Raw genomic sequence first — 13,390 nt, 5'->3', positions numbered from 1 at the left:
TACCCAGTTTTTTTGCCGTACTACTCCTCTTGGAAGGCAATTCTAAACATTATCCTCTTATTACTAGAAAAAACTCAAATCTTTTGCCTCCTCTGTCATTTCCAAATGACAGGCTCTCAGTAGATTTTTTGGGGGATTAGTTTCCATGTGTGTTATTTTTTACTTTATGCTACTGATATTTATTCAATCTCTATTACTCTGGTCCTCAAGGTCAATTACTTCTTGTCTGATTTTCCAGTTCTCTTTATTGAAATGCCACCCAGCTTCATGTCATCAGGAATTTTCACTAGAAAACTTCTTTATTTTATGGAAAAATTATTAGTGAAAACAAGATTTATCCCCAGACTGATCCTTGAGCAACCTGAAAATATCTAATTTTATCTTTCCCCTACTGTAGATCATTATCAGGTTTGATTCGAGGGACTTTACAATCACAGCATGATTCTCTGCCAGTTGAAGACAGGCCTTTATCTTCCCTATGTTCCATCCTTAGGGATGCAACTAATTGAATAATATAGTGACAAAGTGGAAACAACAGCAGAGTCAAATATCAGCAATCCTCCCTCACTTATTTTAGGTCTGGAAGGAGTGTACGTTCGACCTAAGTGTCAGAGATGAGCATATTATTCTGAAACTCCACGTGGATAATAAGATCATACATGTCTGTTGTTATAAGCAACCAGAGATTTATTTACAAGTATGGATTTAAAGCCTTGGTCACAACTGAGTGCATAGTCCCTTGGGACTGCAATGTAGGGCAGAATTCTGTTTCTTATACCTGTACATAGCATTTTACCTTGGATGCAGGGAAGCAAGACAGGGTTATCTAATGAGTATTATGTGAGACCCATGGCAATTGCTAAGTTTTTCTGCATTGTAAAGAAGTTTGCATCTAGGTTCTTTAATTCAAAGCAATAGAAAGAGTCCTAAACCTTACTTTTATAATATGCTTAATATGGGAAACTGGATATTCAAACCTTAAAAGTTCTTAGGCAGAAGTACAGAGAGTTTAATTAGTTAAACGCATAGTTATAGTCAAACTTCTTAAAAATATTTTTTAAGTTACTCCTCTTGAGTTATAGACTCAGACAGGAAATTTCAAAAAGATGCATATATATGTTTAGCTAGATCTCAAATTCTTGACTTTGAAGTAAAATGGTTTTATAGATCTCTTTTTTTCTTCCATTTGAACTTAAAACCTTCACTTGACTTTTCTGTCACAGCATTATGCCAGTACTGAGAAACAAAGATTTGAATTACATTATATATATATATAAAGAATGTGGGTGGACTTGTAAGTCTGCATGACAGGGAGCTGTGAAATGACAACACTGTTGAACTGGAGGATCAAACATACAACCCACAGGCCAGATCTCGCCCACAGAGCTACTCTATCCAGTTTACCCATGACCCACTGAAAGTGAGGGGGTGTAGCCTGCCACATATTGATTTAGGAGCCCTTTGCCCTCATTGGGCATGGCTATTGGTGGCTATCTCCCCTGGATCCCTACCCTATACCCATTACCACCTCCAAATGATTAATATCACCGCTGGGCTTTCATTGCCTCTGGACCACCCTGCCCCACACACATCTAGAGCCCCCATCCCCACCTCTGGACCCCTCATTGCTGACAGACCCCCCCAAACTACTGCCAGTGTGGCTACCTTCATGCCCTGGGCTGGATCTAGCTTGGATCTGGCCCACCAGGAGCGCTGCAGTCTGGCTTGGGGCCCTAGGTAAGTTTGATGCCCCCCTGCTTGGGGGGCTTGATCTAGTGTCCACTGGTGTCAATAGGAAAGACTCAGTGAGAACTGATTCAGGGGCTGGCAGAGGAGGGAGCTGGATGTGTACCTGAATGCATGAACCAGATACCCTACTTACCCATCAGATATGAATGATTCTGTTTTTACAAATCAAAGCTCATTACTGCTAATTAATTACTTGAGGCCTAATTTTTGTAACTGTCCTCCTTACATCTCAGGATAAGCTGATTGCCCAGGAAAAATTGTGAAGTATTAAATGCCCTGCTGAAATCAAAATACAAAAGCATTACTACTTTCTTTGTTTCTACTCATCAAGGGCCAGACTCTCCAAAAGTGGTACTGAATCACAGTAGTCCTATTTAATTAAGACTACTTGAATCCTTTAGAATTAGTCAGCATAAGTGCTACAGAAAGCTTGCAGGAACTGTGCTGAAGATGGCTGTTGTATCTGTGTAGCCGAAGCCTTGAGATGTCTCTGAACTTGTTACGAGACTGAAGGTTTCCCGAATACCTCATAGGTATTACTCATCTTTGCTTAATTGATTTTGCCCAGGAGAAATAGCAGGTTAATTGCTTGGTAATTTTGTGGTTCTTCCATCCTTACCTACTCAATTTTGGTTACTTTACATCCCAACTTTACACTCATTAGGAAAGTAGGAAGGTAAAGGTTTTTTTGAAGACTGAGAAGTGATGTCAGAACAATTTACGAAGTCGAAAAGCTTACTCATGTTGTATTTATTTAAGGGATAAAAAGGGTACCGAACAAGTGTTTTCAGTCCCTTTGCATTATTTTAAACAATAAAATATAAAGGCATTACAGAGTAACACAGAGGGAGAACCTTTAGCTTTTTGGAGCTGGTAACTGCAGCTAGGGCCAAGCTGGCAGACAGCAGTCAGTAAACATTATTTGTGTGGATGTGCACACGCCTGTTTCTGAAGTTATCAGTTTTTTATTTTTCAGCACTGGGCAATGCCCTTAAATATCCAAAGGACAGCAGTAAGGCAAAAGTAGGGTTGATCCTTGATACTGATGAATGACAGGGCTGATGATTCAAAACAGTGCCAGGTATGTATCTTAGAACCATTAGGTCCAAAAACTGTTAGTTAAAATGTGTGGTTTTATAGATTCATAGACTGAGTTGGAAGGGACCTCAGCAGATCATTAAGTCTGACCCTCTGCATAGGCAGGAAAGAGTGCTGGGATCTGATGACCCCAGCCAGATGCCTCTCCAGCCTCCTCTTAAAGAAGGTAGGGGAGAGCACTACCTCCCCTTGGAAACCCATTCCAAGATTTGGCCACCCTTACCGTGAAGAAGTTTTTCCTGATGTCTAGCCTAAATCTGCTCTCTGTCAGTTTGTGACCATTGTGCCTTGCTACCCAAGAGGCGCCCTGGTGAACAGAGCATCTCTGGTCCCCCTAATGAATTTGTAGGCGGCCACAAGATCACCTCTCAGCCTTCTCTTGCAGAGGCTGAAGAGGTCTACATCCCTCAGTCTCCCCTCCATAGGGCTTGTTCTATAAGCCCCTAACCATACGAGTGGCCCTCCTCTAGACCCTCTCGAGTCTATCAACATCCTTCTTGAAGTACAGGGCCCAAAACTGGACGCAGTACTCTAACAGCGGTCTGACCAATGTCGCATAGAGGGGAAGTATCACCTCCTTGAATCTATTTGTCATGCATCTGCTGATTCATGATAAAGTGAGGTTAGCTTTGCTGAGGATTTCATCACACTGATGAGTCCACTATGATTCCAAGATCCCTTTCCACTTCTGTGCTGCTGAGAGGGTCACTTCCCAGCCAGTAGGTGTGCTGGATATTTAGGTGTGCTGGATATTTTTGTGCCCTAGGTGCAGCACTCGGCACTTGTCCTTGCTGTACTGCATCCTATTGTGTACTCCCCACTTTTCCAACCTGTCCAGGTCTGCCTGCAATCGTTCCCTACCCTCCAGAGTGAGCACTTCACCCCACAATTTAGTATCTTCCACAAACTTGGACAGAGTACAATTCACACCCACAGCCAAGTCACTGATGAAGATATTGAAGAGTATGGGTCCAAGGACCGAACCCTGTGGGACCCCACTACCCACATCCTCCCAGGTCAATACCGACCCATCTACTACCACTCTCTGGGTGTGACCACTAAGCCAATTTGCCACCCAGCCGGCCCATGTAAAAATCTACATCACAGCCTCTTAATTTATTGATGAGAATAGGATGAGATACCGCCTTGCTAAAATCCAAGAAAACAACATCCACCTCTACTCCTGCATCTAAGCATTTTGTGACCCTGTCATAAAACAAAACCAGATTGGTCAGGCATGATCTACCTGCTACAAATCCATGCTGCTTTCCCTGCTGCATTATTTTTCCTGCTGGACTCCCATAAATATGACCTTTCATAATCTTTTTAAAGACCTTTCCAAAGATGGAGGTGAGACTGACTGGCCTATAATTACCCAGCTCTTCCTCCCTCCCCTCCTTGAAAATAGGGACCATATTGGCCCTTTTCCAGTCCTCTGGGACCTGACCCGAGTGCCACCAGTGCTCAAACAGCCCTGCCAGTCGTTCTGCTATGACACCAACCAATTCCTTCAGTATCCTTGGATACAGTGCATCCGGGCCCGCTGACTCGAACACATCCAGTCATCCAAGTGACTCTGTACCAAGTTAGCGTTGACAGTTGGTGGGCTGGTGTCTCTCTGATGCCCATCTAAGAACTGATTAGGAGACTTATCTTGAGCCCTGTTCAGGAACATTGAGGCAAAAAACTCATTGAATAGCTCAGCTTTGTCCCTCCTGTCTGTCACTAATTGCTCCTCCTTGTTCAGCGCCTTCCTTTTATTCGCTACATACCTAAAAAAAGACTTTTTGTTGCCTTTAATTTGTGTTGCCAGCCTCAGCTCTGTAGTTGCTTTGACCTTTCTAACTGCCTCCCTGCAAGTGTGGGCCAAGTAGGTATACTCCTCCTTGGTAGTTTCCCCCTGCTTCCACTGCCTGTATGCCTTCTTTTTTGCCATTAGGCTCCCCTGGATTTCCCTGTTTAGCCCTTTTCCCTCATACTGGGATAGTCTTCCTCTGTGCCTGAAGGATCGCTTCTTTTAGGAATGACCACCCTTCCTAGACTCCCATCTCACCAATACTCCTATCTTGCAGTGATTCATTGACCAGACTCCTAAGCACCCTGAACTTAGCCTTCCTAAAGTCAAGCACTTCCACCCTACTAGTTATCTTACCCACCCTACACTGTATGGTGAATTCAATGATTGGTGGTCACCATCCCCAAGGTGACCACAAATCTGCAGCTTCCTTACCAGGTCCTCCCTCGTAGCCAACACCAAGTCCAGTAAGACATTCCCCATAGTGGGACCGTATACCTCCTGCATTAGGTGAAGGTCCTGCATGCAAGTTAAGAATCTACGTGAATGGTTGGATTTGGCTGACTGCTCCTCCCAGCAGATGTCGGGGTAGTTTAGGTCCCCCATTACAACCACATCCCTAGACTGTACAGCCTCTGAGAGCTGCCATAAGAATTCCAAGTTTAGCTTTTCCTCTTGGAGTGGTGGTCTGTAGCAGACCCCGACCACCAAGTCCCTTTCCCCATGACCTCCATGTAGCCTAACCCACAATGCCTCAACTTTCTCCTCCTCTGATCCCATTTTGATTAGGGACCAGAGGAGTGCAACCCCACCCCCTTTACATAGAGCACAACCCCACCCCCTTTCCTCCCTACTCTGTCCCTTGGGTAGGGTCCCATCATGTTTCTGTTAGCCCCACTAAATCAAAGTTATTATCTGCAAGCAGAAGTGTAAGTTCTTCCTGCTTGTTCCCCATGCTCCTAGCATTAGTACAGAGGCATTTGAGACCTCTGAATGGTGCCTTTGGTGCCCCCCCATTCTGATGCCCAAAGTGCTCCTTGGTATTTACCTAGGGTGTACTGCTGCATGTCTCACCATTTGTAGGTTCTAGACTCTCCATGTCCTGCCTCCCTGTCCCCCATCGTACTTAGTTTAAAGCCCAACGTAGGAGGTAAGCCAACCTGTAAGAAAAGATACTCTTACCTTTTGTGAAGAGATAAAGCCCATCATGTCCCAGGAGGTCCCTTGCATGGAAGTGTGAATCATAGTCCAGGAAGCCAAAACTTGCACAATGGCACCAACTCCGGAGCCACTGGTTAACTTCCCTGACACAGGTGACATGATGCCTACTGTGACCACTGACTGGGAGGATAGACAAAAAGATGGCCTGTGCCCCCAGCTTCCTAAGCCTGCTTTCCAGAGCCCTGTAGTCACTCATGATATGGGCTGGACTTCTCCTAGCCGCATCATTTGTTCCCACATAGATGAGAACCATGGGGCAGTTGTCAGAGTGCCGGATGAGGTTAGGAATTCTTGCCATGACGTCCCTGATCCTGGCTTTGGGCAGGCAGCAGACCACATGCACCATAGGATCCGGACAACAGATGGGTCCCTCTGTTCCTCTCAGCAAGGAGTTGCCCACAATGATGATGCAGCGTCCCTTCTTCTGATTACCTGGCTGGCCCTCAGCTTGCTTGGTGATGGTGGCAGGCCCTACCAGTGTACTTTCCCCTCCACCACATACTCCTTCAGTGCAGCCAGGGCCTCATATTTGTTCCCCACCTGCATTGGGGGAGCTGTCTCTGCAGCAAGAGATCTGTCCCCTGAGATGACCATACTCCACTCACCAGCATCTGCTTCAGGGCATTCCCTTACAGCTTCTCTGCCAGGAGTCTTGACCTGCAGAGAATGAATGTAGCCATCAATCTCTTCTTCAATTTCCCTGATCCCCCACAGCCTGCTCACTTTTGCCTGGATTTCCCTCACCTGCCCCTCCAGGCCTCTATCCAGGCACATGTGGGACAGGCAAGGGAACCCCCGGCTTCCACACTACCCCCAGGCCTCAGAAGTCCCACCAGGCAACCACCACAGACAGGGGGCCAGGGCACTGCCGACCCATCCAAAGGGCCTGTCTGGGTGGAGGCCTCACAGGAGCAATTGTGGTTGAACAGTTCAATGGAAATACATTATAAGGAGCTCAATTTTTAATTGGTCTAAGAGAACAAGAAGTGTATATTATTGCTGAATACCTCATGCCGTGACAAGATGCAAGTGAGCTTTCAAAATTCACTGTGTTTGCATTTTAAAAGTAAAGTTGGAAACCATTCATATGGTAATAGTGCTATAGGTACCCTTGGCAACAGTGGCTGAAGGTACACATCTCTTCATAAAATGAAGCTTAAATGGCTTTTGTGTATTTAACAATAGTTTTGGCTGCTTAACCACAGGCTTTCTGGACATTAGTAAAATACTGCCAAAATGTGCATTTAATTACTAAGCTGTATTTTTAAAAGGTTAACAAATAGAAGGACTGGCTCCTTAAACTCTCCAATATTCACTTTTCCAGATGCATGTATTTGCAATAGAATGTCTCAGGATATATCAGTTCAGCACTTGTGGGTAGAAACCTAAAGGAAGAATGTAGGCCCAGATACATCTGACTACCATAATTGCATATAAACTTTATAAAGAGAAGGCTGTTAAAAGAACTACATGTTGTGTATATTTTCAGCAAGTTATATTTTATAACCATATTATACAAACAACAGAATCTTCAGAATCTACAGAATGTAGCCAAAGGCAAAATAAGATGCTTCCGATAATCAAGACTTCCAGGCCATGGGGAATGTGTTAACGTTGCAGAGCCAATTTTAAGTATAAAAAGAAATTTATCAAACTCCCACACTACTCAGTTGGCTTTGCCTAATGAACACTTTGGCCCTAAAAAATAATGACTTTCTAGCCAAACCATTACTCATAACTAGACCTTCCAAATTTTTTTGCTTGCTGTAACTAATCATTCCAAAAGCAAGTAAGGTTGAATTACTTTTTTACAATCACTACATGATAATAATGTATGCAAATACCATTAACAGCTGCAGAAATGTAGTCCCATTATTATAAGCATCAATGCTTTAACAACCAAACCATATTTATTGTCCGGTATTTTCAGGCTATTTAAGCACAACTTCCTGTCTTCTTGCCATCACAGTTCATCTGCAAATATTATTTTGACATGAATGTGGAGACAGACTCTGAAGAACACTGGGAAGACATGCATGCATTTTCCTCCCTTTTGGAAAACCTATGGACTAAAGGGACTTGGGGGTCATAACTGGCCACAAGATGAACATGAGCCATCAATATGATGCTGCAGCTAGTAAAGCAAGCAAAACGCTGGCTTGCATCCATAGATGCTTCTCAAGCAAATCTCAGGATGTCATTCTCCCAGTGTACTCAGCCTTGGTGAGGCCACAGCTGGAGTACTGTGTCCAGTTTTGGGCTCCACAATTCAAAAAGGATGTGGAGAAGCATGAGAGAGGGCAGAGGAGAGCCATGCGCATGATCAGAGGTCAGGAAAACGGTGGCCACCTGTAAGTTTATCAGGGGTGCTCACCAGGATCTGGGGGAATGTCTGTTCACCAGAGCGCCCCATGGGATGACGAGGTCGCATGGTCACAAACTCCTCCATGATTGTTTCAGGCTGGACATAAGGAAGAACTTCTTTACTGCTAAGCCCCCAAGGTTTGGAATAGACTGCCATCGGAGGTGGTTCAAGCACCTACTCTGAACACTTTCAAGAGACATTTGGATGTTTATCTTGCTGAGATCATATGATCCCTGTTGACTTCCTGCCCCTGGGGCAGGGGGCTGGACTCAATGATCTTCCGAGGTCCCTTCCAGGCCCAATGTCTATGAATCTAAGGAACATTTCACAGCTAGATACAATGGCCACAAATTGACAGAGAGCAGATTTAGCTTGGAAATTAGAAAGAACTTCTTTACAGTAAGGGTTGCCAGAATCTGGAACAGGTTTCCAAGGGAGGTGGTGCTCTCCCCCAACTTGAGGGTCTTCAAGAGGACAAGCACCTAGCTAGGGTCATCTGACCCCAGCGCTTTTTCCTGCCTAGGGAAGGGGATTGGATTCGATGACTTACTGAGGTCCCTTCTGACCCTAACATCTGTGAATCTATGAATAAGCAGTTCACCTGTAAACTGAATAAAAATGAAGTACTTCTCAAAATTAGCAAGTCCTTGGACCTAAATCACAAATATACATGTACCATTCAGCAACAATTATTCATAATACTTTCTCCCTATGTACAATATAAACATAGTTAAAAAGCCACGCGTGGCCAAAAATCCATATTTTTTGTATTATTTGTATTGGTGTCTCAGGGTACAATTGGCCAAATAATCCCAAATCTGGGAAAGAACCCTTCCATCTTTAGTAAATTTGATTGTGGATTATGGAAATGGCATGACAGAAGTCAGTAGAAACACTCCTGCAGATTATAAAAGAATTTCATACTTCCCTAAATCACACCTGGTCTTACTATTTCTGGTATCATTCAGTAAGATGGTAATTGTCACAGGGAAAAGCAGGAGGAAGGACCCCAAAATACAAAGAGGGAGCCCCAGGGACAGGAGCCCCCAGACAAAATAGAAGGACAAGTCAAGGGTAAAGGGAAATACTTACCCACAGCAGGACCCACGGCAAAACCAGAACCTGAAGAAAGACCCACGTGGATCATAAGCCGTGCCTTTATACAGCTGTGGCTGGCCAGTGACATCATCGGCAATCACCAGCCAGCAGGAATAAAACGGACCACCGGTGGAGACAATGAGAGAGAGAGAGATTGGTGCCAGCAAGAGCACCAGCAGGAGGTGCCTCTCGAAAGCTCCAACTTTGGCAGAGAAGAACCCTCCAGCACGAGCTGTAACCCAGAGACTGCTGGCTGCAGCAAGAGGAGCCGAGAGCCAGAGGCGGCGCCCAATGGCAGGGAAAGCGGGCATAGGAGCAAAGGGGCACAGAAAGACCCCAACGCCAGTGACTTCAACAGAGGGGCCGGAGCGGCTGATACAAATCCCCACGCCAGACCAGGTGGGACCATTGAGGGCACCAAGAAAGCCAAAGAGGGGCACGTGGTGGGAGATGGGAGGCAAGGGCAGTGTGAGAGGCTGCAAAGCACAACCAGCAGCAGCAGGGGGCAGATCCTACAAGCAACAGGGGGACAGGTGTCCACCGGAGGACTACAGGTGGCCCGAAGAAGCAAAAGGCTGGGTGATGGGGAAGAAGAGCTGTGGCGGAGTCCACAGGCTACCCTGGCTACATACAAGGCCTAACCCAGACCCAAAGTGCCAAAGGGCGGGTGGTTGGCAACTAGGCAGAGGGGGTCTGGCAAAGGAAGTTGGGTCCCTTAGAGCATAATAGTGGTTTTCTTTATGTTTTATGTTTCCCCCTTTTGGAGGGGCTGAGAGGCAGAGCTCTTTTGTAGCTTTATTGTTGCTTAAGACCTGGGTTGGATTGCTAGCCTTAGGGAAAAGGTGGAAGCCTTACAACCTGGGCAGGATACCTCAGGCAACTTAACTTTAGCAGGGAGGATCACCCCCAACGGAAACAATCAGGGGCTTAATGGTTGGGAGCTCGGCCATGAGGACAACAGTGACCCGTCCAGTCTTGGTGTGAAGGCGAGGTACAGGGGAGGTGAAGCCTTGCAGACAACTGCCAAATAAACATTCCACTGCCAGGAGTCCCCAGCTGGTTGGACCCTCCACTGAAAGACTATTCAAAGTCGTGGCAGGCAAGATGGGGGAAGACCACACCGGGAATAACACTTTCTTGACAGTCTGCAAGGAACAGTAGGGCGAACACCACCAGCCATCCGGGCCAGAGTCGCACGTGACCGGATGTTCGAGGCCAGGTGGGCACAGTAATCAGGATGGGATATACCTATAGTCACATAGTCAGAGACCATAGGCATCAGACAAACAACAAGGTGTTTGAAATGTGTTATATTTCAAGAAGGAATCTATTTCATGAGAAAAGCAATCCAATTGTTGCAAATCAAATGTATGCATATCCATGCATGAAACTATACCTTGCTATAACTGATAAGGTATAATGTATACAAGCTTACAAGCATATTAAAGCGCTCAAAGTGCTGAGATTGTTCTTGCTTTAAATGCATTTATTTGACAACCTGTTTCTGATGTTTCTGCTAGACCTTCCTGTTTAAATTTCTGCCATAGTGCCTGATGGAATAGTTCTAATGTATTCTGAAAATAACAGTCTAGGTCAACCTGATTAGGTGTCTAAACAACAAGTAGTCTATTTCCAATAAAACTCTAATGGACAAAAATTTGGCAGAGAGAAAAGTGAGGTAGCTGCACCACAGATCTCATCGGCTGCAAAGATTACAGCATATAGAAACCCCATGATTAGTGAATTATTTTACTATCACTTCAGTAGCACATAATAGGTGTGTCTACACATCCCCTACAGTACCATTGTTACTATATTACTGTGCCATGCAGGTGGCACGGTGGTTATCTTTAGCTGCTATGTTGCCGTAGTGATGCACTGTAGTGTGGGAGTGCATCACTATAGCAACATAGCTGTGGCATTACGGGTTGTGCCTGGTGACGCTACATTGCCCTAGCGCGTTGCCACGGTGACGTAGCATCTTGTGCAGATGTACCCACAGATGTACAACATTAATGGTATATTTTATTCCTAAGAGCCCTTTAATATGTTTTCAAAAAAATCTTATTTGGAGTATATGGGCAGTTACAAGGTTTATATCAAGGTAGGAAACCCTCCAGTGCTAGATAGCATAAACAGCTGTACAAGAGACTGGTTACGCTAGAATTATAACACCATGTACCCTAAAATTATGCAGATTTGGTCTAATGAACATCTGACATTCCCTTTTTCCCGCTTCTACTTCTTTTTCCGCACAGAATGTCAACAAGTTCTCCCAGAAAAAGGGACTGCCAAAAGATGAGGTAACATTTCTTTGTAATTTGCTTCCTTTTCCTTCCCATCCCCTCTCTCCTCTCCGCCATAGATTTAGAAATGTCTTGTTCTTTCTCCTCTCCTAATCCCTCCTTTTATTTCATTCCCTTTAATCTCTCTCACAGCTGCTTCCATCCCATACTCTTCTCCTTACTATCTCACTCTCCTGTAGCTCTTTCGTTCACAATGCAAACATTCATTAATGAGGAAGGTGGGATCTACCATGTCTTAAGATGGGTGAGATCAAGTGCGGCCCCTTCTCCCTTTCTGATCTTGCCTCATTAAATGAGCTAAGTCCTGGTCTGGAGTTCTTCCCCTCAAAGTCTATCTTAGGCCCTCTCCAATATAACTTCTGCCCCTTGCACTTTAGTGAAACAAATCTTCCTAGCCAAAACTCACAGCCAGTATTCCACTTTCATCCATCTATCAGAAACCCTCAACAATGCTTTTTTTTGCTTAAAAACTTGTTCATCCTTAGCTTCCAGTTCTTTTTACATCCCTCTGATTACACCTCCATTTTTTCTTTGGAGAATCTCTTTCACTCCCCTTCCAGTTTTCTCAGGGTTTCCAGAAGACTGCTTTTAAATAACGTTCTTTCTTCTTCTTTGCTTCCTTGATCCTCTCCTCTTTTCTTGAAAAATGAATTGCAGAGGAAAATCTCATCTAGAAAAACAAACTCAGCTGTTATCTGCTGAAGACCTGTTCTTTGACATCGCCTGCTGAATATCTGGCTGTGTTGACCAATTAGCTGATGCCTAAAACTCACAACCAATGTCTTTCCTACTACTACTCTTTTCAGTCATTGTGGATAACAGCTTCATCCAGCTTGTCACTGCTGACTGGCCTGTGGCTCCAAGGATTCATGCTTGAGCTTCCACCTGAGAGAAAGGATTGGTCAGGATCTCATCTGGGACACAGGTATGGCAGGAAATATGGTAAAGGCCTTAAGAAGTTGACAGAAAGGGGCCTGGGTTGCACCAGTGCAACGGGAAAGAGGGATATCAAATCTGGCATAATTTTTAACACAAACCTCTCTGTATGTTTTTGTACCTAGGCCATCTTTAAATTTTGCAGATTCTTTCTACATAAGATATTTATGGTATGGCTTTTCCTGCCCATCCATCCATCCTACTAGAACTCTTGCCTGGACTCTCATCACCTTCAGTCTTGATTACTGAAGCATCCTTTTTCTCTAACCCTAACCCTAACCCTAACCCACCCTTGCCTCACTCATATCCATTCAGAATCTGCAGCCAAGATAAGTTTTCTAACTTTCATGACCTTTTTCTTTGCACCAGTTCATTGCCCCACCTTTTCTATTGTATTAAAGATATGTTACGTGTCTTCACCCACAATGCTCTTCATTGCTTGTCCTCTTTTCTACCTTTCGTTTCTCATATGAACCTTCAATTCCACTGCCAGCTTCTGTTACCCACTTCTTAAAATTTAAATGAGTCTTTTCCTGATTTTTCTCAGTTCGCCCTTCATGTTGTGGAAGGTCTCAGTGTAACCAACTACAAAGTTACCTCATTTAAAATAGCATTCTCTGTGAGGTCTACAAAAATGCTGACAATGCACTGGCCAAAGATAAGATGAGGTGCCTGCCAATCATGCTGGCCAATGCTGCCTCCTTGTAACCCTGTCTGTCAGTGTCTACAACCTGTTTTATGCCATGGCTGTGAGTCTGTTGGGGAAGGGACCAGCATTTTATTCCATGTTTGTAGAGCATCCTATATAATAGGGCCCTGGTC

The sequence above is a fragment of the Crocodylus porosus genome, unplaced genomic scaffold (genome assembly GCF_001723895.1).
Source record: "Crocodylus porosus isolate Cpor-Errol unplaced genomic scaffold, CroPor_comp1, whole genome shotgun sequence".
NCBI classification, from domain to species: Eukaryota; Metazoa; Chordata; order Crocodylia; family Crocodylidae; genus Crocodylus; species Crocodylus porosus.
This window is presented reverse-complemented; position numbering follows the sequence as displayed.